The sequence below is a fragment of the Clinocottus analis genome, unplaced genomic scaffold (genome assembly GCF_023055335.1).
Source record: "Clinocottus analis isolate CAN_PGR_092001 unplaced genomic scaffold, fCliAna1.0.p SCAF_6, whole genome shotgun sequence".
NCBI classification, from domain to species: domain Eukaryota; kingdom Metazoa; phylum Chordata; class Actinopteri; order Perciformes; family Cottidae; genus Clinocottus; species Clinocottus analis.
This window is the reverse complement of record NW_027176218.1, coordinates 1,093,124-1,117,619: the sequence shown is the minus strand read 5'-3', so window position 1 is coordinate 1,117,619 and position 24,496 is coordinate 1,093,124. Positions and strand designations below refer to the sequence as shown.

The 24,496-nt window shown below is 43.0% G+C and overlaps 1 protein-coding gene and 1 long non-coding RNA gene across 2 annotated transcripts in view; one reads left to right on the top strand and one right to left on the bottom strand.

Annotated features, from left to right (window-relative positions):
* The window catches only part of LOC137803569 (alpha-1,3-mannosyl-glycoprotein 4-beta-N-acetylglucosaminyltransferase C-like), a 113,265-nt gene extending 107,493 nt beyond the window's left edge, over positions 1 to 5,772 (bottom strand). The window contains exon 1 of the mRNA XM_068602124.1: positions 5,585 to 5,772. The gene's annotated coding sequence lies outside the window, so the exon portion shown is untranslated. The remainder of the gene's footprint in view (positions 1 to 5,584) is intronic.
* Positions 5,773 to 18,016: 12,244 nt separating this feature from the next.
* LOC137803720 (uncharacterized) lies at positions 18,017 to 24,490 on the top strand. The gene is made up of 3 exons (XR_011080095.1): positions 18,017 to 18,118; positions 19,491 to 19,684; positions 24,306 to 24,490. It is a non-coding gene; the product is annotated as an uncharacterized lncRNA (long non-coding RNA).
* Positions 24,491 to 24,496: the final 6 nt, after the last annotated feature.

Here is a 24,496-nt window from a genome sequence, read left to right as displayed (position 1 = left end):
AAAAGTTTAGAATTCATATCATAAAAGATCGCTGCAATAAAAAAATATTGCAATACTATAATTATAGTATCGACCCCCCCCCCCCCCCTCCTAAAGCCCCTCATGCTGAGTATGAAAGTTATTGCCATTTCTATTATGTACAAATGTAAAATATTTAAAGTCAAAGTTGCCATTAAAGTATTATGTTTATTGACTTTAATCTTGTTGTCACGCTTCAAGGAACAGAAGAGTTTAACTTTGTTCCTGCTCCCTCACTCAATCTGACATTACAAAGGTGTAGAAAGCTTGAAAAGGTATCAATCTGGAGTACGGCTGTCCTTCAGCACTAAGTGAATATATCCGTGGGGGTTTGACGGCGCTGTCGGCGTCCATCAGAGGTCGACCACTGTTTTATCTAACTTACGGTAATAGACCGTAAATTTGAAATGGCTCGGCAAAGTGAAAATGGAGGGAAAATGGACCTCTCGGCATCATTATCTCCCGACACCCCGGGGGAGTATCTGTTGGGATTCTCGGGATCACTTCAGTTAAAAGCACCTGTGCACAAACTTCCACAACAGATGCCGGCGTTCAAGGTGAACTCGATATCTAAAAACACGCCGGGTGTCTGAGTCTGTCTTCCTGAACTAGAAGGGGAAACATTATGTTGAGCATATGGGAGCGAATATTATACCCAAAAAGCCCGGGACTCCTCCCCCCCCCCCTCCACTCCTCCTCTAACCCCCCTCTTAATAAACATGATATTCAAGCTTTGCACGATGCTCACTGAACCAGCTAAGCGCTTGACGGCTACATCAAGGCGTCTCCCAGTGTGTGAATATAAAGTCTGGATTCGTGCCTGGAGTTTTTTTTTTTTTTTTTTTTAACGCTCCTTCCCTCTGATATACTTGACATCGCTGCGAGTGCGGTCCGCTCTTTCACGCTTTGAGCCGGGCAGGAAGTCGGTCACACGCTCGCAGTCGTTGAGATTCCTCCTTCACATGCGGATGAGCTCGGATTCCTCACGTCGCCTCGCTTCCCCTTTCCGAGTTTCCCAGCTCGGCGGGGCCACCAGACAGATTCCCGCCGAGCAAACGTCGGTGACCCCCCCAGCGACACCTCGGATAATCAACGTAGCTCGACACCGCGGGGGGTACAGAGCGCGGGTCGAGAGGCAGGAAGGACAATTATTCGTGGCATTTGTCTAACCTTTCGCGGGACATAATCAAGAGAGCGGCCGTGCAGAGTACCTGAATGACTCGCGAATGCCGTTGCATTAATCGGTGTCTCTTGGGGAAGGGGTCAAAGGTTCATCTTTCACTGTGAGAAATGTTGTCTTTTTCTTTTGTATTGTTTCCTTTAATCACCTGATGTTGATGGGGAGGTATTGGATCTGGTGCAACAACATTTTTGTTATTTTTTCTGTCTGGTGAGCTCGTACCAGGCAGCAACCTCCCGCATTGGCTTCACTCGTCAGAACCGAAGTGTCTCAAGACTTGTATTCTCTCGACTGGTTGTATAGAAGTCTATCAGAAATGTACTCTATTTCTCTCTTTGTGTATTCCCTCAGTAAACACTGTGAAAGAACCAGCAGTGCCTAAACCTTGCATTCTCCCTCACAATAATGTGACTCCTCTGGTTGTATAGAAGTCTATGCTTCATGTGTTAAATCTGTATTCTCTCTCCTGACCACCAGGGGGTGACTCCTCTGGTTGTATAGAAGTCTATATAAATGACTCTACTTCTCTCTTGATGTATTCCCTCAGTAAACATTGTAAACATGAGTTTATGTCTCAATCTCGAGTTTAAAGTCTTTCTAAATACAGCATGATGTTCATTTAGTACATTGTGGTAATTTAGAGTCAAACAGACCATAAATCAGGGGACGCTTTAAGGGCGGGGCCATAAGGTGATTGACAGGTCTCTACCAGAGTTTTCTGGAGATCCAAAAATGAAAGTCTATCATTTTTAACAGCAGCAGAATTAAACAACCTGCGTAAAACAAGAAATGATGAAAAATATTGATACATGTTAATGAGTGAGAGTGAAAATATTGAACCAAACTGACAAATCCTGGAAGATAAATACAAATTTCGAGCGAGTTACAAGCATAAATGTCTTCTAAGGATGGCCGTTGTTTTTTTTGTAAAAAATGACTGCGTCGACTGCGACAAGGCAACAGACAAAAACAACCTGCATGTAATTCTGTCCAAAAAGTTAGAGGGATTAATTTCTTCAGGTTTATTGGGAGCTGCTGCCTCACTACTGAGAATAAGAACGAGATTATTTAAACTATACCTGTACAGGAGAATGAATGGATGCAAAAAAAAGCACGACTCATTTTATTTGATTTTTTTTTCTAAGCTTGAAGAGATTAAGCACACACTGCACCAGAAGGGCTTCTGCTCTGTACCCATGTCCAGTATGACCACGGGTGCACAGCAACCGGTGCAACCCTTTAGGCCGATGTGTCGATGTCCACTGTCTTTACACACCTGGTCTATTTTTAGTTTTTGTTGCTGGCTCGCCTTTCTGAAGCATAGAATTTAAGCTCTAACACATGAAGCATAGACTTCTATACAACCAGAGGAGTCACCCCCTGGTGGTCAGGAGAGAGAATGCAGCTTTAACACATGAAGCATAGACTTCTATACAACCAGAGGAGTCTCCCCCTGGTGGTCAGGAGAAAGAATGCAGCTTTAACACATGAAGCATAGACTTACATACAACCAGAGGAGTCTCCCTCTGGTGGTCAGGAGAAAGAATGCAGCTTCAACACATGAAGCATAGACTTCTATACAACCGGAGGAGTCGCCCCCTGGTGGTCAGGAGAGATATTGTACGTTTTGAGACACTGGTTTTACTCTGAAGCTGCTCTGGTTTTTAATTGGTTAACCTCGAGTCGCTCGTCTGTCAGGAGTCTTCTCATCAATGTCGAAACTGAATCCTGCCATTCCTTTTACAAGTAAATCAAAAATAATGATGTCAATCTGGATTGTTACTAACCCAACCTAACAAATAGTGGATACTGAACTCGAACGGACTGGAACACAGAACCACGTCCAGACTGGTGCCTCTTTTTTTCATACAGATCGCAAACACAGGGAGCACAACTGTGTCCTTCTTCTTCTACGGTGTTTTATGTTGTTGTGTCGACAACACGCTAATCCAGAGGGGCAGTCCGTCTAATGCCGTCGAGCCCGAACGCGGCAGTGAGCTTCCACACAGCGCGGAGATAGTTTTACTGACGCGCGTGTGCCTCCTCAATCTGTCAGGGAGAATGAATTCATTCCAATTACCGGCGGTTTCGCAGAGTGCCGCGGTAACAAGCCGAGGCTCATGGAGGGCGACTCGCCCCTCGGTGACCCCTAATGAGCCGGCAGCCTCCTGCCGGAGGAAGCCGAGCCGCTGCGCTTGTAATGAGCTGCTGTTTTTTTTTTTTTTTTTTCTTGCTACGGGCCTTTAAGATGAGCCATGGAGCTGTCATACGAGCAGCTCCGGACCGCGATGCGATCCTTTCGCCAACTTTAAAAGGGACAATGTGTGCCTTCGGCGACGCGTTCATGCACGCCCAGCGTTCATGCGCTGGAATCACTTTCTTTTCTTTCTTTTCTATATGGCGATTATAGCGGTTTTTCAGAAAATAAGTTTGAGATCTTAAGGGCCGACGCAAGAGAGGCGGAGATTTTAAATTCATAAACGTCGCCATGAAACATCCCAAGTTCATCACTTCCAACTAGACAATTATATTTGCGGTACAATTTTTATGAAGTTGTGTGTTTTAAATATGCAAATGAGGTCTTATCCTATCAAATATGTGCTAATGTTAGCCTGTAGAGTCTCTCTTCAAACCGCTCCGTGAATCAGAAAACAGTCAACTGCCCGCCAAAAAAAACGATTTACAAAATGTTTTTAGGAATGAAATGTTGTATAAATTAGGCTATGAATGATGTATGAGCAAACATGTCTGTGAAAACCTTCAGAATATTTTTAGGAATGACACTGGGAGAGAGTTTGTTGTGTTTGTGGGGTGCGTGCTCTTTTAACTCGTTAACTCTGCTCAAGTCCCGGCCATTTTTCTCAAATGTTACGAATGGTTTGCGTCCCCAGACTAAACACTGAATATCTCCTCAACCACAAGGGCTGTTTGAATAATTACAAAACATATAACATACAGAAAACACTCGTGATGCCAGTTAAGAGGTTCATGTAACAGATTATGTGTTACTGGTTCATTAGGTGATGAAAGAACACAGGAAAGAATACAAAATCTAAAAGAATTCAAACTTCCAGGATGTATTTCCTCTTTTTAATTATTTTATAACTTTATTTTCTACTATAAAATATCACTATATGTTAACGGTATCTCTGCAAAGTCTGACTTTGATTAAGTGAAGTTAAATATTTTTAGTAATTAATTTTATGCAGATTTTCGTGAACCGTGGTTTCTGGTAAGCAAAAATGCCCGAACTTACTTCCTGGACCTTGAACGCCTCAGGTTCCACAACAGAGGGGCTGAGACTCAAGCAGATGCACCAATACATAACAAGCAGGTATAGTTTCATCCATAAGTCATATTTCAAATGCAAGGTGGTTGATATTATTTGACTGACTGGTTCTGTTGCAATTTACTCAACATTTACTAATTCAGTCTGTAAAAAGAGGAAAAGGAGACTCATGAGGGGATGTTGACGTATTCAACAAAAAAAAGCAGCGATATCCTCACTTTTTTTACAACTGTTAGTTAATTTAGCACGAATGCACCAGATATAAAGATGTCATGTTAGAAAGATCATCACACTAAGTTCTACTACGTATTTGTACACGTTGACCTGACACCACGTGTTTATTTGGCTGCCAAATATTACATTCATGCCCAAAGCCTCCTGCTGTTCTATATTTCATCAGGGGAGCTTTAATCTGCCTCAAGGCATTTAAAGATCTGGACTCTTTTACTCTGGAGTTCCTCTAGTGGCTGTCTGAGATTGACTTATTACATTTTAATATTCCTGATCTTATCAGAAAACACACAACACATGATGAGGCTGTAATATTATGACTTTTTATAAGAGCTCCATCTCGGTACTGGGCTCATACACATGTCGACTAGTGGATTTCCATGACTTTAAACCAAAATTTCCATGACCAAACATGTGGTAAAATCTGTGTGTATCCATGAAAAAGTAATAAAATGTCATATTTAAACAAACAATGAGGACGAGAGCGTTCACCTGCTTATATTTTGAGCGTATTTCTTTTAGAAAGAATATGAATTATTTCAAACTCAGCGTTAATGAACGTCATGAACACATGAATAGAACACGTTGACATGACTTTCACTCCACTTTTAGGGATTTCATTTTCTTCAAATACCTTTCCAGGCCTGGAAGGAAACATTTTAAAATGTCCATGACTTTTCCAGGTTTTCCATGACTGCAAAATAAAACCCTGCTATAGAGAGCTCCATCCCTGTAACACAGCACCGCGGTGCCGGGTGAGACCCAGGTGCATGCCGGGTACAGGTATCGGCCCCACGTGGCCTCCTCTACCTGCGGGTCACCTCGACGTACACGAATCACCGCAGGAGCAGCGCGTCGGCACTCACCTCCACGCGGGTCCGGAGCCCGCACGCAGGTGTCCGCGAGGCGGCGTCCCGGTTCGTCTCCCGCAGCCCGGGTGGATGGATCCGGACAACCGGCTCCGAGGAGCTCCGCGATCCCGATCGACGAGGGAGGCGGACAAACACCGCTGGAAATGTCTGCAGCGGCTGATGCTCGAGTTGTTCCCTCTACTCCTTCTTTCTCTCTTTCTCTCTCTCTCTCTCTCTCTCTCTCTCTCTCTCTCTCTCTCTCTCTCTCTCTCTCTCGCTCGCGCGCGCGCGGTTGTTCTTCCTCTGCGTCCTCACCGCTTCAGGAAGACAAACTTTGAGAATCGCACGGGTGGAGGAGAAGGAGGAGGGGATGCATTTCTAGTCGCAAGATTCGCCTCCACGTCCCCGAAGACGCGACTGTTGATGCTCCGCTCTCCTCTCCTCTCCCTCCTCTCTCTCCTCCTCCTCTCTCTCCTCCTCCTCTCTCTCTCTCCTCCTCTCTCTCCTCCCCGGTAGCGGGAGGGCGGTGCAACCGGGTTCGTGCGCTCCAGCGCGGCCCTGGCGGTGCGCAGCTCCTCCTGGACTCACCTGTCATCACAAGACGGAGTGCATCCTGTTTAAAATGCAACCGGGAGGACGAGACCCGTCTCCAAAGGGCGCTGCGGAACCAGCAAAGCTCCAGGGGCGCCCAAAAGATCGTAAGGGGCCCCACTGCTGCTCTGAGAGGGGCACGTCAGCCTGAGCCCCCCGACCCCCCTCGGGAGTTGATTTAACCCATTTAGCCCCTTTTTTTTCATTTTTTAACCAAACAATTATTTATTTTTTTTACTGAATATCCTTCCTAAAATGCCACTTATTTGTTGGATTGTGATTTGTGTGGCAGATTCTGATTATTTAGATCATAATCTTTCAAAAAGGTGTCTGTGTTCAGGCCCAGAACCCGACATTTTGAAAAACTCGGGGACCGCTTGAGGAGGCTTTTTGAGGGAATCTTGCTCATATCATGCTAGATATTCATAGTTATGGTCAAAACATGGGATAAAAGTGTTTTTAAATAAAGAAAATCATATAAAATAACACGCGTATTAGACCCTCTTTGGGGCTCATACGACTACTTGAACACGGGGAACCAAGAGGTACAGAAGCCCCCCAAATAATACTATCTTTAAAAGCCTTTAGATATTGCAGATGTCTCCGGCTCTGGAGGAACTCACTGACACGTTCTGTAAAGTTAGAAGATTGCTGCCCAAACTTTTCATGTCAAAAAAAATGAAAAAAAATCAATCCAGACCTAATAGAGGTCTGGAGGACTTATTAGAGGTTTCATCCCTCAGAGCCTTCAAAGACTCGTGTTGCCTTCCGGTGTACTGTGAGGCCGAGCGATAACAAGGAGACTGGAATTGAACCAGCCTTCATTTGGCAAAGACCCAACCCCTCCCCCCCAACCCCCCGCATTAGGAAGCTCTATACTCGGCCATTTTTTTCTGATTCCTGTTCTGAGAAAAATACTTTCTCCCTCAATAAGACTACCTGCTTCTGGTAAATGAAAGACAGCATACACTGAAATACAATAAAAGGTGGTGCACATGACGCAGTGGTGGAAGGTCAGGAATGTACTTTTTATGTTTTATGCTTCTTCATACGCCGCTAACTTCAAGAGGCCACTGTAATTCATCTTAGATTTTGCACATAAAGATTTGATCGACAAAACGTAACATCATTCTCATAAAATGTGACGCATCGTAATGAATGTGGGGCTCAAACACACAGAAATGCTTATTTAAAGCTACCTGCTATAGGAACTTTTATTTTGTGTTGATTCTGGCGGTCCCTGTGGACAAAAGCGGTACTGTCTGCCGAGCACCAGATTACCTTTTTTTTTTTTTTTTTGAAAAGCTCTTGTTTTAGTCCCACGGTCTGTTCCAACTGCAGATCGAGGCCGGATCTGTGTCTGTTGGCCTTCATGATTTCATCCGATTCCGCCAGAAATCTGACCCCGGTCGGCGCTGTTAACAAGCGTGACGAATAACTATACTTATGAGGTCATCCAGAGGCATCGGTATTAAATTGGGACTGTTTCACAACCAGCTAAAAGTTCCTCACCGTAGCCAGTAACGGACTTTAAAGCCTCAAATAAATTGCACTTTTATATTTTTCAATCGGCGAATAAACATGGCGGCGTCTGTCTCTGTCACAAGTATCCACGGTGGGCCCATTAATTTAAGCTTATGACAATATTCCAGTGAAAGTGACATCGCACCGGCGAGCGCAGTCACACAGCGAGAGAGGACACGGTGCTCACACTCCAGTTGAGGTCATATTTGGGCTAAGCTGTTCATATGCATATTCATATCCTAATCACAAATACCCCAGCATACATAATCAAGCTGAATACTGTGGATATTATTATGAAAAGAGAACTCGGCGTGACCACAGAAAAATAAAATAACATTGAATGAGATACTCCAGGTAATACCAGCCTAGTCATGATGGGGGCTTACACCGGATGGGGGATGATGGCTTCATGCCCCAAATGGAAATGTTGAGCCTCCTGAATAATATTGGGATGTAAAAATGTTTTCATTTGTCCAACCTGCAACCGTGGAAATCAACGTTTTATTTTTCCTCACACAAAGCGAGCCGGGCTTTGGTGCTCACGGTTGCCCGTTAAATCTCGTTTCATAAATCATATCGGAGGTCTGCCGGCGGTACAGAGTGTTGAGTTTGATGAGAAATATTTTAGCTTTGAGAGGCAGAGTTCATATATGAGTTAATATATTCCTAATCCTGCTCATTCCCAGTAGACGTTCCCCCACATTCGCTCCAGAACGGCTCTCCGGTGTGGGTTTGGGGCTCCGAGTGGACCTATTTTCATGTATTTTAACTCCACTTTATATCAAAAGCGGATGGTGCGCTTTTATTTTATCTGCATCTGATGAGTTGCTACTGGCTTTGTAGAGAAGGGTTTAGGATGAACCAAGATAAGATCTGTATTGATCCCACAGCAGCAAAGATGAAGCGCGGAAAAAAGACCCACAACAGAAGTGAACTAAAACTGTGATGTGTGAGCGTTATGAAACACGAGGCGCGCGTCAGAAGTGGAGGAACCATCCACACACTGATGAACATGAATATTAATATATTTTACTGTACAGGTATTGCATCAATAATCTAACACTTCATTTTGATGACTGTAAAACTGTTTTTCTGTTTTCTTTATTTGGGGATAAAGTTTCTGATTAGACGGCAGAGTTCATTCATATTTCATTACAACGCAATCGCAGCTGCTCGCAGCTAACAGAGCTAACAGTGCAAACAGAGCTAACATTACAAACAACGGCTAACAGTGCAGACAACAGCTAACAGAGCTAACAACAGCTAACAGTGCAGACAGAGCTAACAACGCAAATAACAGCTAACATTACAAACAACGGCTAACAGTGCAGACAGAGCTAACTGTACAAACAACAGCTAACAGAGCAAACAACAGCTAACAGAGCTAACAACAGCTAACAGAGCTAACAACAGCTAACAGTGCAGACAGAGCTAACAGTGCTATCAACAGCAGTGCTAACCTGAGGGCGGCCTGCCATGAGATAGCCAGTGAGGCGCGCTCATGTGCACTAACACGGCTTCAAGTAGTGTGTCTGCTTTAAGTAGTGTGTCTGCTTCAGTTAGTGTGTCTGCTTCAGTTAGTGTGTTTGCTATAGGTAGTGTGTCTGCTTCAGTTAGTGTGTTTGCTATAGGTAGTGTGTCTGCTTCAGTTAGTGTGTTTGCTATAGGTAGTGTGTCTGCTTCAGTTAGTGTGTCTGCTTCAGTTACTGCGTTTGCTTGAGGTAGTGCGTTTGCTTTAAGTAGTGTGTTTGCTTCAGGTAGTGCGTTTGCTTCAGGTAGTGCGTTTGCTTTAAGTAGTGCGTTTGCTTCAGGTAGTGCGTTTGCTTCAGGTAGTGCGTTTGCTTCAGGTAGTGTGTTTGCTTTTGGTAGTGTGTCTGCTTCAGGTAGTGTGTTTGCTTCAGGTAGTGCGTTTGCTTTTGGTAGTGTGTTTGCTTTAAGTAGTGTGTTTGCTTCAGGTAGTGTGCAGGGGATTTCATCTGAGATTTGTACCTGAGAGTGAAACCGCGAGTCTGTGGGTCATAACAACCTTTAGCGATGAGCTGAAACTCACTATGAAGCTGCAGAGTCCGACCATGACGCTCTTCACGAGAAGTCGTGTCGATTGATGAGAAACGTTGATAAGAGCAAGAACCTGATGGAGGCTTCAGCTATAGACAAAACAAAATGGCCGTTTGTGTAACGACGCTCACACTTAGTGAGATTACTAAAACAGGGTGATTCCCTTCCAGTGTTTTCCCGATCTAAAACCTGACCTGCACGTACAAAGAAAACTGGTTTCTGTGTTGAGAAAAATCATCAAAGGCGTTGCACGAAACCCTCCGGAGAGACAAACCTCATCCTCCCTCCCCGAGGTGTGTAAAAACCCTCTCTCTCTCTCTCTCTCTCTCTCTCCCTCTCTCTCTCTCTCTCTCTCTCTCTCTCTCTCTCTCTCTCTCTCTCTCTCTCTCTCTTTGCTTCGTTCGGTCGCGGCCTGATCTCGGGTCAGGAGAGGGCTCGGGGCCCCGGAGAGGGCTCAGGATAAGTCAGAGTGACAATTAGCGGAGTGACACATCCTGACACGTCAGACCTCCAAACAGCCGGCGATGATTCATGGGAGCCGCTCCAGAAATAGCCGCTCCGGCTCCGGCAGCCGAGCGGCCCCAACGCCGCTTGTCAAGTTGTTTTTTTCGTGGATCCTCACCTGGAACAATGTCCTCACTCTCTGAGCGGTGAACAATCCAAATCCTCGCCTCTCTGTGGGATGTCGCTACCGCTGCTGCAGGTTTAGTTTCATACACGCTGTATAAATATATATATTTCGAAGGGGGAAGAGTTATTTTTTCCCCAAGTCAAATCTCAAACTTTAAGCCGGTGACTCTGCAGGGGATTTCTAGGATTGATGTTGTGAGTTTGCTCCGTATATTTGTGAGCAAAATGAAATGAAAGGAAATATATGTTGTTTATTGAAGCCCTAATAAGGAGTGCTTTTGAAAATAGCATTATAAAAAGTATGATGACGCCACCTGGTTGAAAATCGCTGTGTTCTTTCATGAGGAGAAAAGCGCTTCATAATCCACTATTTCAGTTTTTAGATGTGCTTATAAAGAAAAGATGTGCACAATGCATGTAAGGCAAGGCAAGTTTATTTAAATAGCACAATTCAACAACGAGGCGACGCAAAGTGCTTCACATAAAACCAGTAAAAGTATTAAAACAACGCAGAAGAAAACAAGATTTAAAAACAATTAAGAACATTCATTTTAAAACTTTAACAGTCAAAAAGCAAATTAGAATAAAAGTCGCAGTGCAGTTTAAGAAATAAAATGCAGTCGTGAGATGCAGAAATGTATCTGTGAGATGATAAACATAATCATACAAATAAAAAATACAGAAAAGAAAGAGGCTCAAACTATAAGCAGCATACATACAGGCATCAATATAAATGTTTATTATTTTAATCAAACTATTGTCTCTCATTCATTTGAGTCATTTAAGGTTTACTGTATGCTTTGAATCCTCATTGTTAGTTTAAATACTACATTTTATCACTTTTTACTGTTCACACACACACTTCACACAATGTTTGCTCATGAACATTTGGTTATAAGTCATGGAAATTTGGTTAAAAGTGATGGAAATTTGGTTTGAAATCATGGAAATTTGTTTAAAACTCATGAAAATTTGGTTTAAAATCATGGAAATTTGTTTAAAACTCATGGAAATTAGGTTAAAAATCATGGATATTTGGTTTAAAGTTATGGAAATTGGGTTTAAAGTCATGAAAATTTGGTTAAACGTCATGAAATTTGAGTTAAAAATCATAGAAATTTGGTTTAAAGTCATGGAAACCCATTTGTCACCATGAGTATGAACCCTGTATTGGTCTATATACTTTTAGTCTTATTACTCATAAGTCGGGCCACCAGGTCGAGGGCCCTGTGGCCCTTTGTACTTAATGCACAGAGAAAGTGCATTTTTCTTTTTCCCCCAATCAACCAATCACAGAAAAGTTCCCAAAAAAGCCGGTGGACCAAGATGTCCTTCAGATGCGTCTCGAAGAAGTACGACATCCTGATATTTACATGTTTATTTCCATGAAAACATGAAACTTGGGGGTCATGAATGTTAAAAGATCTGCAGAGTGAGTAATCTCCTCTTGGCACATGTATAATAAATGGCGGCGTGTTGTTGGTGACGGGCGGCTGCGGCTGCTCCCGTTGTTGTGGTTGCTGTTATTCCCTGGGCTCCGCTCCACATTCATAATGGAAGAGGCGGCAGTAAAGGGCCGGCAACAGGTTTGTGTGAATGCATAAAACACAAGGCGGTTCCCCTGGGCGGCTGTCACACCGCCAACTGCGCCTCCGTTTCCACTGCTGCAAGTAAACAAGGATGTTTGGATTATTTTAAGAATCCGAATCGTATTTGTTCGCCCTGCTTATTAAAAAGGAGTGCGTTTCCGGGTCCGACGGCAACCTCTGAGGGCTCGCCGCCTCCACGCTGAGGTTTTGAATCAAAGGGGATGATTTAAGGGCGAGAGGTCACTTAAAGTACAACAACAAAGGATTTCTGAGGGAACATTAAGGCTCACTTTTCACTCAGCTTCTCCTCCTAAGTGTCCTTGTGGTTGCATTATTCATTCGTGGTCCTGGTTAGAAATATACGAGATATTTGTCTGCGTGCTGCTGCTGTTTTTTTGACCTTTTGATGCTGCGTTTTATTTCGCTGACAGAGAATGAGCATTATATTTCTTATTGGAGTTCATTCATTCAACCTTTACTTCTCAGAAACACCTTGATGGACTCAAAACACATTTATGTTCACATGAATATTTAGAAACATACATGTGCTCTGTAAGTAAGTACATTGTATGTTATTCCAGGAGTCCAGGCCACCACATGTAAAACGTACAGATGTTTTAAAATATTGTTATATTTATATATGTACATATATCTATGTATATATATATTATGAATAATATATATTTCTATTTATAGTTTTTCTATATACACAATTTATATTAATATATGATATGTATATATATGTATATATATTAATATGTGTATGTATAAATATGTATCAATATATGTAAATGTATGTAAGCATGTATGTATTAATATATGTATATACACATATATAAATACATTTACATATATTATTACATACATATATATATATATATATGTATGTATACATATTTATGTTAATATATATATGCATATAAATGAATAATACAATATATATACATATATATATATATATATATATTTTATATGTATAAAAAAATATATATGTATATATGTGTGTGTGTGTCTATATATATATATGTATATATATAGACACACACACACACACAGATTGCTTGCTATGCAGGCAGCAGCCTCTCCAGCATCATCAGCTTTTCTCCTGCTTTGGAGACACCGGCGTGATATTGATCTCAGCTTTTCCGCCGGGTCTCCGTTGGCCTCTGAACGTGCTCAGAGATGAACATTTGAAGACGTTCAGCTCCGCGCTCCAACAATCCATCGATACATTATTAGACGGCGGGCGTGTCGGGGATGGGATCCATCGCCTGGTTCCAAACAGAACACCATCCTGCAGGTTTTATTCGTCCGATCAGCATCTTGTTCGCTCCCAGAAAGAAAGTGGAAGTGGCTGAATCCCTCAGGAGTCGTCGCAATAGTGTTCCTGAACCTGAGCTGGAACCAGGCTGGTTGGATACATGCTCATGGAGGATCAATACGACATTTCTTTGTACATATGTTGCTGAAACAGAGACTTAAATGAGTGTATCTTCACATGTGTAACTGTTAAAAACATTTTCCAATTAGTTTTTAGCTTAAAATTGGGTTAAAGGTACATATTCCTTAAATACGGAAGCGTTACCTATGATATAACTTTTACAACAGCACGAATGCCAAGCTCAAAGCTAACTAAATAAAACTCACAAAAATGAGAATTACGTGTCTTTTTCAATAAATCATCTTTTATAATATATGTAATATGGATCTGCGTAGGCCCGAGTTCAACTACCAGGATCCTATCGACCCAGAGCGAAGTCTGGAAGTCTCTCCGAGGTCAATGGTTGCATAGCCCAAGGTGCTGGACGCCTCCATGTTGGACACCTCCATGTTGTACATGTTGGACGCCTCCATGTTGTACATGTTGGACGCCTCCATGTTGTACATGTTGGACGTCTCCATGTTGGATGCCTCCATGTTGTACATATTGGACGCCTCCATGTTGGACACCTCCATGTTGTACATATTGGACGCATCCATGTTGGACACCTCCATGTTGTACATATTGGACGCATCCATGTTGGATGCCTCCATGTTGTACATGTTGGACGCCTCCATGTTGTACATGTTGGACACCTCCATGTTGTACAGGTTGGACGCCTCCATGTTGTACATGTTGGACGCCTCCATGTTGGATGCCTTCATGCTGTACATATTGGACACCTCCATGTTGGACACCTCCATGTTGTACATGTTGGACGTCTCCATGTTGGATGCCTCCATGTTGTACATGTTGGACGCCTCCATGTTGTACATGTTGGACGTCTCTATGTTGCATGCCTCCATGTTGTACATGTTGGACGCCTCCATGTTGTACATGTTGGACGTCTCCATGTTGCATGCCTCCATGTTGTACATGTTGGACACCTCCATGTTGTACATGTTGGACACCTCCATGTTGTACAGGTTGGACACCTCCATGTTGTTGCACAGCGGGATCAATTGCCGGCTTTAATCGCAACACGCGAACTGACGTTCTCTTACCGCGTAACATTCACATTCTGTGTGAAAGTATGAAGGTATTCATGACAAAAAAAAAATACATTTCAACTCAAATATACAGAAAAAAGGTGCTTAATCGCGTCTCACATAATTAAATTTTTCTCTTCACAACAACAGTGAACAAAAATACATCCAAAATAGGTACAAAAAATACTTAAAGTCGATGCTAACACAGCTAACATTTACAGCTAATCAAATACAGCATTGGCAAGAAGGGCGGGACAACCTTGTTGCTTACTATACCCACAGCTGTTTTTGTGGAAGAACTAATCATTTAGTCTGTATGTGTTCAGCTGGCTACACATTTCCTGCAGAAAAGGCATTTTTTGTGTGTTCCACATCAAGTACAAAGCAGAACTAGCGGTTATTTCTTCCATAGTCCATAGCGGGAAAGAAACGCTCTCTTCATTGAGAGAAGTAACAGAGATAAGCCACGCCCCCTTTGCAGGGGGTTAGGGTTAAATCTCATCGCGTTTGGTGTGAACACAGTATTACATTTAAATGGTTAATGATGTCAAAATCTGTAGAGGATCTCCGATACAGTGCGAGTCATCGTATTGTTTTTTTTTATACACACAGGATTTTCCAGTTCGGACCGGCTCCCATTCAATAGTTTGAATTAACGACGTTGGGCTTTGTGCAAAATATGCAAGGTTTCTAGTCATTTTTAAACCAGGCTTCTCCCTCTTGTAGTACAGCAATAAATTGATTTGCTGGACTCGGCCATTACTGGACTTCACAAGAGGAAATGGGCCCTACCGGTAATTAAAAAGGGATTTTTTTTTTCCATTTTTTTCCAGCAACCTTCTTCCTCATTAAAATCTCACACGGCAGGTGACAGAGGGTATTATTTTCTGCTGGAAAAGACAGCCAGGTGAGTTCCCACCATCTCGCCGCAAGGCCGAACAGGAATCCAAAGCTTTCACAATAGAGGAAAAGCAAGTCCCTTTTTCTCACACTATCATTTGTGCAATGAATGATATCTAGCAAATTGGTGCGAACATCTTGGTTCACATTGTGTTTTTACCGCAGGAAGCGCGAGCAGCAGAACTCCCCATTGATTTTTTTTCTTCTTCTTCTTCTCCGAGCTTTCTGCAGGCAGGATGTAAAGGAATCTTGTGAAAAGGTTAAGCCATTGTTAATTCCACAATGCTTAATCGTTCTCCTAAAATAACAGGGAAACAGCCGTCCTGGAACAGTCGCCAATGGGAAGATTAACTGGATTAGCAGCAGATGATGCGGTCGAGTGGTGATTGCTGTGGGTCTGAAGCATGTCAGTGTGTTTTTTTTTCCTTCCCTTGCATGCAAATTCCTCCGTATATTAGATGTAAGTCGCAGCATGAGAAGGGCATTTTGTTTTACGGCCATAAAAAAATAAGCCAATTTGTGATTATTTTTGGACGGATTTGATGCACAAAGCCGGCACTTTGCATGGATACCACGCCTGCGGGAGGGATTCGGCTTCCTCTTCTTCTTTTTCTTCTTCTTCTTTCAGCTCGGTTCCCAACCTTGATGGAGAAAAGGGAGTCGAAATAATAGATTCTGTGGGGATCTGGCTGTTGTTTTTCTTTTTTGAAGCACGCTGGGAATCTTTGGTTATGAAAGCTACTGTGGGCTTGTTATGGCGGCCCTCCGCAGCCTTAATAACCCCACTAACTCCGCATCCTCTCTTCCCCGTCTGTCAGCCCGGTCATCTTCCACACAGGAGGGACACAAAGCCAGCGTACCCCCGGGGCGTCCATGAATAGGGATGTTTATAACAGCGTGGGACGATTTGTCACTCCTTGGCCGCAACCTGTGTCCTGCAGGAAGCCAAATAATGATTTTAACTGCCCGTCTTAAAGATTGATCTCCCTAATCCTCCCCACGTTTCTTCTTGAAAGGTGCCGACTAATTTACGACGGGGGCCGACGATGTGCATGCTACGCCTGTGAATGAACGATCCGGCCTCCGGCTAAAAAAAAAAAAAAAAAGGAGGTAATTTCCTCTTAATGTAGTGCCGTAAACATTTATCATCACGCCGGGATGGCGGCGCGTCGAGGCCGCAGCCGATCACGCCTAGCTAACGGCACATTGAGACCGCTGCTGATCACGTCTAGCTAACGGTACATTGAGGCCGCTGCTGATGACGTCCTAGCTAACGGTACATTGAGGCCGCAGCCGATCACGTCCTAGCTAACGGTACATCAAGGCCGCTGCTGATTACGTCTAGCTAACGGTACATTGAGGCCGCTGCTGATCACGTCTAGCTAACGGCACATTGAGACTGCTACTGATCACGCTTTAGCTAACGGCACATCGAGGCTGCTGCTGTTGACGTCCTATCTAACGGTACATCGATGCCGCTGCTGATCACGTCTAGCTAACGGTATATTGAGGCCGCTGCTGATCACGTCTAGCTAACGGCACATTGAGACCGCTGCTGATCACGTCTAGCTAACGGTACATTGAGACCGCTGCTGATCACGTCTAGCTAACGGCACATTGAGACTGCTACTGATCACGTCTAGCTAACGGTACATCGAGGCCGCTGCTGATCACGTCTAGCTAACGGTACATTGAGGCCGCAGCCGATCACGTCCTAGCTAACGGTACATCGAGGCCGCTGCTGATTACGTCTAGCTAACGGTACATTGAGGCCGCTGCTGATCACGTCTAGCTAACAGCACATTGAGACTGCTGCTGATGACATCCGAGCTAACGGTTCATCAAGGCCGCTGCTGATTACGTCTAGCTAACGGTACATTGAGGCCACTGCTAATCACATCCTAGCTAACGGCACATTAAGGCCGCTGCTGATCACATCCTAGCTAACGGTACATTAAGGCCGCTGCTGATCACGTCCTAGCTAACGGCACATTGAGGCCGCTGCTGATGACATCCGAGCTAACGGTTCATCGAGGCCGCAGCTGATCACGTCTAGCTAACGGCACATCGAGGCTGCTGCCGGCTTTAATCTGCTGAGATTCAGTTTTACCTCTAATTAGCGCCGCGGTCAACAATCACCACCCAGCATGCGTGGTTCATTTTACCATCCGCCCGCAGCAGCAACTGTTGGTTCCAGAGGTGCTAAAAATAACTATAAATCCCTGGGCCACGTGCAAGCGGGCAACTTCGCACACAGCGTCGGTTGCTGCCAACGGGGTAGAGCAGGCTATATTTAATAAAGTTGCCGGTTGATGCAAAGGCAGGAGGAGAAGAGGAGCAGAAAACAAAGAGTTGAATGGAGGCTTGAAGCGAGGCCATGAAAATCACATGATGTAATTACGTTGACAACCCTGCTTGTGCTGACACTTTGGGATGTGTAACATACCAGTGATTTGGGAAGGCGAGGACTGTTCATTAAGCTCGGGGATAAATAATGTAGATTCGCATTAACTTGCTCACAGTGAGAGAGAGAGGCATTTGCACATGAATATATAATGCGCTGGAACAAAGCAAACTCTTTGAACGACTGTGTACAGGCAGAGTGAGTAAGACGAAGACAAAGCAGGAGGAAGAGAGAAAAGGGAGTAGATGTTGGTTATCTTGGTTCTCTGCTTTTTCTGACTTCAGGCTCACTTCTGACTAAAGGACCACCTGACGACATACCTGCTGCAGGAATGAGTCCTAAAACCCAGGATTTCCTCCGGTTCTCTCGTCTAGAAATCAACGGGTGGGTTTTTTTTTCACAGGGATTTGGTCAGATGCCTGAAATGAAGTCCGCGGTTAACACAAGCTTAAGAGATTTTAAGGTTTTTGTTCTGCGATATAAAATCCGCCAGTAAATACCCCCTCGACGAACAAAATGGTGCATTTGTCGACCCGCCGCAGCTACACACACCAGAGCTGATCCAACAACACAAGCTCCCGCTGTTAACTTATAGAGGCTATGAATAAATCCTGTCTCCATATTTCTTTACCGTGGTAATGAATGAGCGTGTTTATCCCGGAGCTGCATATATTCCAATCAGCTGGGGGGGAACAGCCTTAACATATTATGCTAACATGTTAGAAAGCAATTACAGTAGCTCCACCCGACACAGAGCAACATTAGCATTGATTTGGAGCCATGTTTTTGTCTAATATTCACTCTTTTTTCTCTCTCCAGCTTCTGAGAAAAGGTATATTCCTTTAGCTGCTTTAAGGCTCACATTACAGCTCACGTGTCGCAGAACTACGGTGGCCTTTAGGGAACATACAGATGTGAAAGTCTCTCTTTCCAGAGCCAGCGTTTGGTTTGTCCCTCGTGAGCTCCGGTAGAAACACGGCAGAGCAACATGGCGGCCTCCGTGAAGAGGAGCCGCTACCTGTGTAGATATGAATATTATTTCAGGCAAACGAAAACACGATTCTTTGTTTCAGGTGGTTATACACTAACGAGCACATAGTCATGAATATTACAGTCCATTTCTGCTTATGAATCTCCCTAAATAATATATTTTTCACCTGTCAACACCAGCTAGTCAATAACGCTGTCGGCCATTTGTTTTTCTGGTCAAAGTACAGTGGGTTGAGCAGTCTGCTGGTTGATGACGTCACTGAGATAAAACCACACAGTAAATATGCCAGAGATGCAAAACTATGAGCTAAAAACAACTATTACAAGCAATCCCTTTTCCCTTTTTCCCAATTTGATTCATATGAATGTTTTTAAAAAAAAATCACCTGTCAGTCAAACAGTGTACCGTGAAATGATTTATCATTGGATTTTCTGCTGATGAAGTAGGTAGACCTCCAGGGATACTTTTTAAATGAACAGGCTGGAGACGGACGCGGCGTAACAAAACCGACTTTGACATATGAAAATGTCACTCGTTTATTCCTCGGCAAGAGCAATGCAGCAGTTCAATGAATGGCATTAGCGACAGCGCGAACGCTGACCTTATTAAAAGCTTTTTAGCACTGACCAGACACGGCGGATCATCGCTAAATGCTTTTCATGAGTCACTGTAATTTTAATAATCCTACATGAATAATTAAAAACTTAAAAGGAAAGGTGTGTGAAAATCAGAGGCGTAGTTACAGGGTTGTGTTGCCTTTTTCAGGTTCGTCTAGAGTGATCGCAGTGAGGAGACAAAAGAGATGAACCCCAGGTGATGAAACAATAGACGCCACCTTGGAACCGCTTTCTGTCTCTCTGAATGATACATGAAGCCTTCGGGATCGCGACAGCAAGGGAACGAAGCAGGTTGCTGTGTGTCCGGGCTACAAAACTGGAGATTTCTGTCTCTTTGTAAAGGTAGGTGTTGTAACATTACAGGTAAATATTAGAGCTGGGCAAAGTTGAAAAAATGTAACTGGTTAATCGCATGATTTTTTCACGATTAATCACAATATGCGTCAAATTCAATAATAAAGTAAAAACTAGTGTATTGCACGCTTTTACTTTAAAGAAATGTTATCAGAACAATATAACAGCGCTCTGGAGCAACAGCAAGTTAACATACATATATAGTTTATAAATCTGTTTTTTATGAATCGGTAACCAGAAGAAACATTTGTCTTTTATCAGGGGACAACATAAACAGTGTGTTCAGTAGTAAGGGTCCCTGTGAGGGACAAACACTCCTTCTTTTGTCCATGTTTAGTAGTAAGGGTCCCTGTGAGGGACAAACACTCCTTCTTTTGTCCATGTTTAGTAGTAAGGGTCCCTGTGAGGGACAAACACTCCTTCTTTTGTCCATGTTCAGTAGTAAGGGTCCCTGTGAGGGACAAACACTCCTTCTTTTGTCTATGTTCAGTAGTAAGGGTCCCTGTGAGGGACAAGCCACTCCTTCTTTGGTCCAAGGGTCCCTGTGAGGCAATTGATTAACTTAAGTAAGTGTAAGGAGAGGACCTAGCAAAATAACCTTGACATTGTATGAAGTAACTGTCATCTGTACATATGACAATACACATATCTTGAATCTTGAGCAGAGGTAAGACATGTTGAACTAATGAGCCATAAAACTTCTCCCAGTTGGGTTACACTCAAAGTCAAAAGTGTCAACAAAAAAGTGAAATCTTCTATTTGTGCAAACATACAGAAGATTCGAAAAGTAACTTTGTCTCCTGGGTTTTGGACAAGAACATGAACTGAAAAAAGAAAAGAAAGTGATGCTTCAGTATCTGTATAGAGAGAGAGAGAGAGAGAGAGCGAGAGAGAGAGAGAGAGAGAGAGAGAATTGAATACATTGAAACAAAATGTCGCTGCAATGTAAGTGATTGAATTGTTGATTCCCTTGAAAAGTCCTCCGCAGGACTTTCTCCTCCCACTTTCAAACCAAACAAACGTTCATTGAATCACCGCCAGAGGAGCCGAGAGGACGCCGGCGTCCCTCGTGCTTGTTGACAAGTGCAAAGCGCATTAAATCCAGTGTCAGCGGCAGATCAATACCTGCTGAAAAGTGTTGACGCTCGTCCCACCGCGGCGGCGGCGGCGGCGCATCTGCATGGCAGCGAGGTGGACTATCGGCGGCGGTGTTAAAGTTCACTGCCGGGGGAGTCGGGTGGATCAATCTCCGTCCCGTCAGTCACAATAAGTCTCAAACGAGCAATTTTGAAAAGCGAGTGCATGGGCCGCCCGGCGGGGACGGAGAGGTGTCATTACCGTCTGAGCGCGATTATCTTCCAGCCAGATACCTGAGGCAGACGGCAATTAACTTGTCGTTGTCGTAAAATCAAAACCATTTTCTCTTCTTTTTTTTTGCTCTAAAAAGGACAGTTTTAGCTCCCGAAACCGTTTATGTCGATCCAGCACTAATCCACCGTTATGGGTTTTTAATGGATTGTTAAAAATATCATAATTGTAAATTGACTTTAAATCTTCAGGATCCTCAAGATGAAAGACAAAAGGTCACAAAGTCAACATGTTCCTGTGTGACGGCCCAGAATATGTTTTATATATATATATATATATATATATATATATATATATATATATATATATATATATCGTTTTTTAATGTATACATTTTTATAGATATATTTTTATTAGAATTAAACTATGTATATATTTTAATTTATAGATATATATCTTATTAAAATACATACATATATATGCAGTACATTCTGAAATACATATATATATATATATTATATAAATACATATTTATATAAATATATATTTGGTCAAATATATATAAAAAATATATATAGATTTAATTATATAAATATACATATATAGTTTTTAAATATATATAAATATTTCGTATATATATATTTATATATATATATATTATAATGTGTATATATTTTAATATATGTATATGTAAAAATGTATATTTATACTGTACATTCTGAAATTGTTATACTTGATGAAATATATAAAGTCTTATATATATATATATATATATATTTCAAAAATATGCATATAAAAATAGTCGTATGGAGCATAATCGTCCGCCTCTAAGTTTGAAAACTGAATAACTATAAAAATCTTTGTGTCGCGGCTCGTAAGCTGAATCCCGACACGATAAGTAATTAACTACGCTCATTGAACGCAGCCTTCAGCCCGCGTCACCACATGCATCCTGATCACGTTCATGCATTCACTGCCTCTGCACCTTTTGTCTGGTTGTGTTGACGGTGTGTGTGTAATCTATTGATGGCGGGCCAACATCTCCCAGGATGCATTGCGCACGAGCTACCGAGGCCGAGCCCAAACATGGTGAAGCCGAGTTGCGCCTACGCCGGCATTAAAATAAAAAACACGGAGCCTTCGGAAGCGGCACCAACTCTTCTTTTTTTTTTGACATTTCGCTGCAAATTAGCCGCGAAAACGTGCAACATGAAATATTCATGACTGGACTTGTGAGGCGCTCAGGATGTGAAGTACAGTTCCTTCAAGCTTCAACTGCACAGATCAGATTGATGGCGACGGGGACGAGGGTGAGGTGGCAGCGATAATGATGCTGAAGATAACGATAATGGGATAATAATTAAGATGATGATGATGATGATGATCGAGAGGATCGGTGACCTTCATACGCATCTGTGAAGCGAAACCTTTCCTGTAGAGCAGCAAGTTACCTGGGAACAGTGAAAGGTTATATGTGTGTATATATATATATATATATATATATAAATATATATATATATGTGTGTGTATGTATGTATATATATATATATATATATATTTCTATATATGTATATATATATTTTTATATATATGTGTATATATATATTTCTATATATGTATATATATATTACATATATATATATATATATATATATATATATATATATATATATATATATATATATATATATATATATTACATATGTTGTGAAGGAGAGAGAACTGACTCTCTGGAGTCTTGGACCATGAGAGTGACGACCCTTCCTCTCTCTCTCTCTCTCTCTCTCTCTCTCTCTCTCTCTCTCTCTCTCTCTCTCTCCATTGGGCTTTGAGGTCTCTCAGTCCATTAGAGGAGGAGAGTGACATCATTAGCTTCACTGTGGCTTCGGCCTCAGACCTGTGGAGTCTGGGCCGAAGTCACATGACCACTTTAAACCCTCGCTGCGGTTCAAACTGCGTCTGTGGGTCAGTCTGACTCTGTTTCAACTGATCACATGAAGCACAGACTTCTATACAACCAGAGGAGTCGCCCCCTGGTGGTCAGGAGAGAGAATGCAGCTTTAACACATGAAGCATAGGCTTCTATACAACCAGAGGAGTCGCCCCCTGGTGGTCAGGAGAGAGAATGCAGCTTTAACACATGAAGAATAGACTTCTATACAACCAGAGGAGTCGCCCCCTGGTGGTCAGGAGAGAGAATGCAGCTTTAACACATGAAGCATTGACTTCTATACAACCAGAGGAGTCGCCCCCTGGTGGTCAGGAGAGAGAATGCAGCTTTAACACATGAAGCATAGACTTCTATACAACCAGAGGAGTCGCCCCCTGGTGGTCAGGAGAGAGAATGCAGCTTTAACACATGAAGAATAGACTTCTATACAACCAGAGGAGTCGCCCCCTGGTGGTCAGGAGTGAGACTGCAGCTTTAACACATGAAGCATAGACTTCTATACAACCAGAGGAGTCGCCCCCTGGTGGTCAGGAGAGAGAATGCAGCTTTAACACATGAAGCATTGACTTCTATACAACCAGAGGAGTCGCCCCCTGGTGGTCAGGAGAGAGAATGCAGCTTTAACACATGAAGCATAGACTTCTATACAACCAGAGGAGTCGCCCCCTGGTGGTCAGGAGAGAGAATGCAGCTTTAACACATGAAGCATAGACTTCTATACAACCAGAGGAGTCGCCCCCTGGTGGTCAGGAGAGAGAATGCAGCTTTAACACATGAAGCATTGACTTCTACACAACCAGAGGAGTCGCCCCCTGGTGGTCAGAGAGCATGGAAGGTTTCGGCACTTCCCTTTTCAGAACCGTACTTCCCACTTGGTGTTACATCACCAACTCGCGTGCAGGAGGACACACAAACATGCCGACGTGCACAACATACAGCTACTTTTCCACAGGTTGCCTTTTTAAAGAACTTTGCAGAGTCAAGGTCAAATTAAGAAACGATTCAGAGCACGTGTGGGTAAAGCAAACAGATGCTCCCATGATGCACTGGGCTCACCGTATCGTCCACACAGTTCACCATCGATCTTGTTTTCCTCACCTCGCTGCGCGTCCTCCATTCCAGTCGGATGGCCGCGATGACAATGAGGCGTCTGCGGCAAACAGTTGTAAATTAAATGAAGCAATCAACGTAATTGCCAGAAATCTATGTTGCCGTTAAGTTGCCGCTCCGTAAGAGCAATCATTTGCATCTTTTACCACTTAATTGATCGGCGTTCTACATCACAAACACAGTCCCTCTCATCTCATCTCCCCATTGAACCGTCTCTCTCTCTCTCTTCACTCTAAACAGCCACGGCACCGTTGCATTCAAGATGGACGCCTCGCGAGCTACTTTTCACATTGGCGGCGGCGGGATGATGATGATGATGATCATGACTCAAAGTTGTGACTGGCTATGTTCTTCAAATGCGGCTTTTTATTCCGCAGAGACTCAAAGAAAGAAGGAATGGAGCTTTTCTCTTCTTTGTGTCCGGTGTGAAG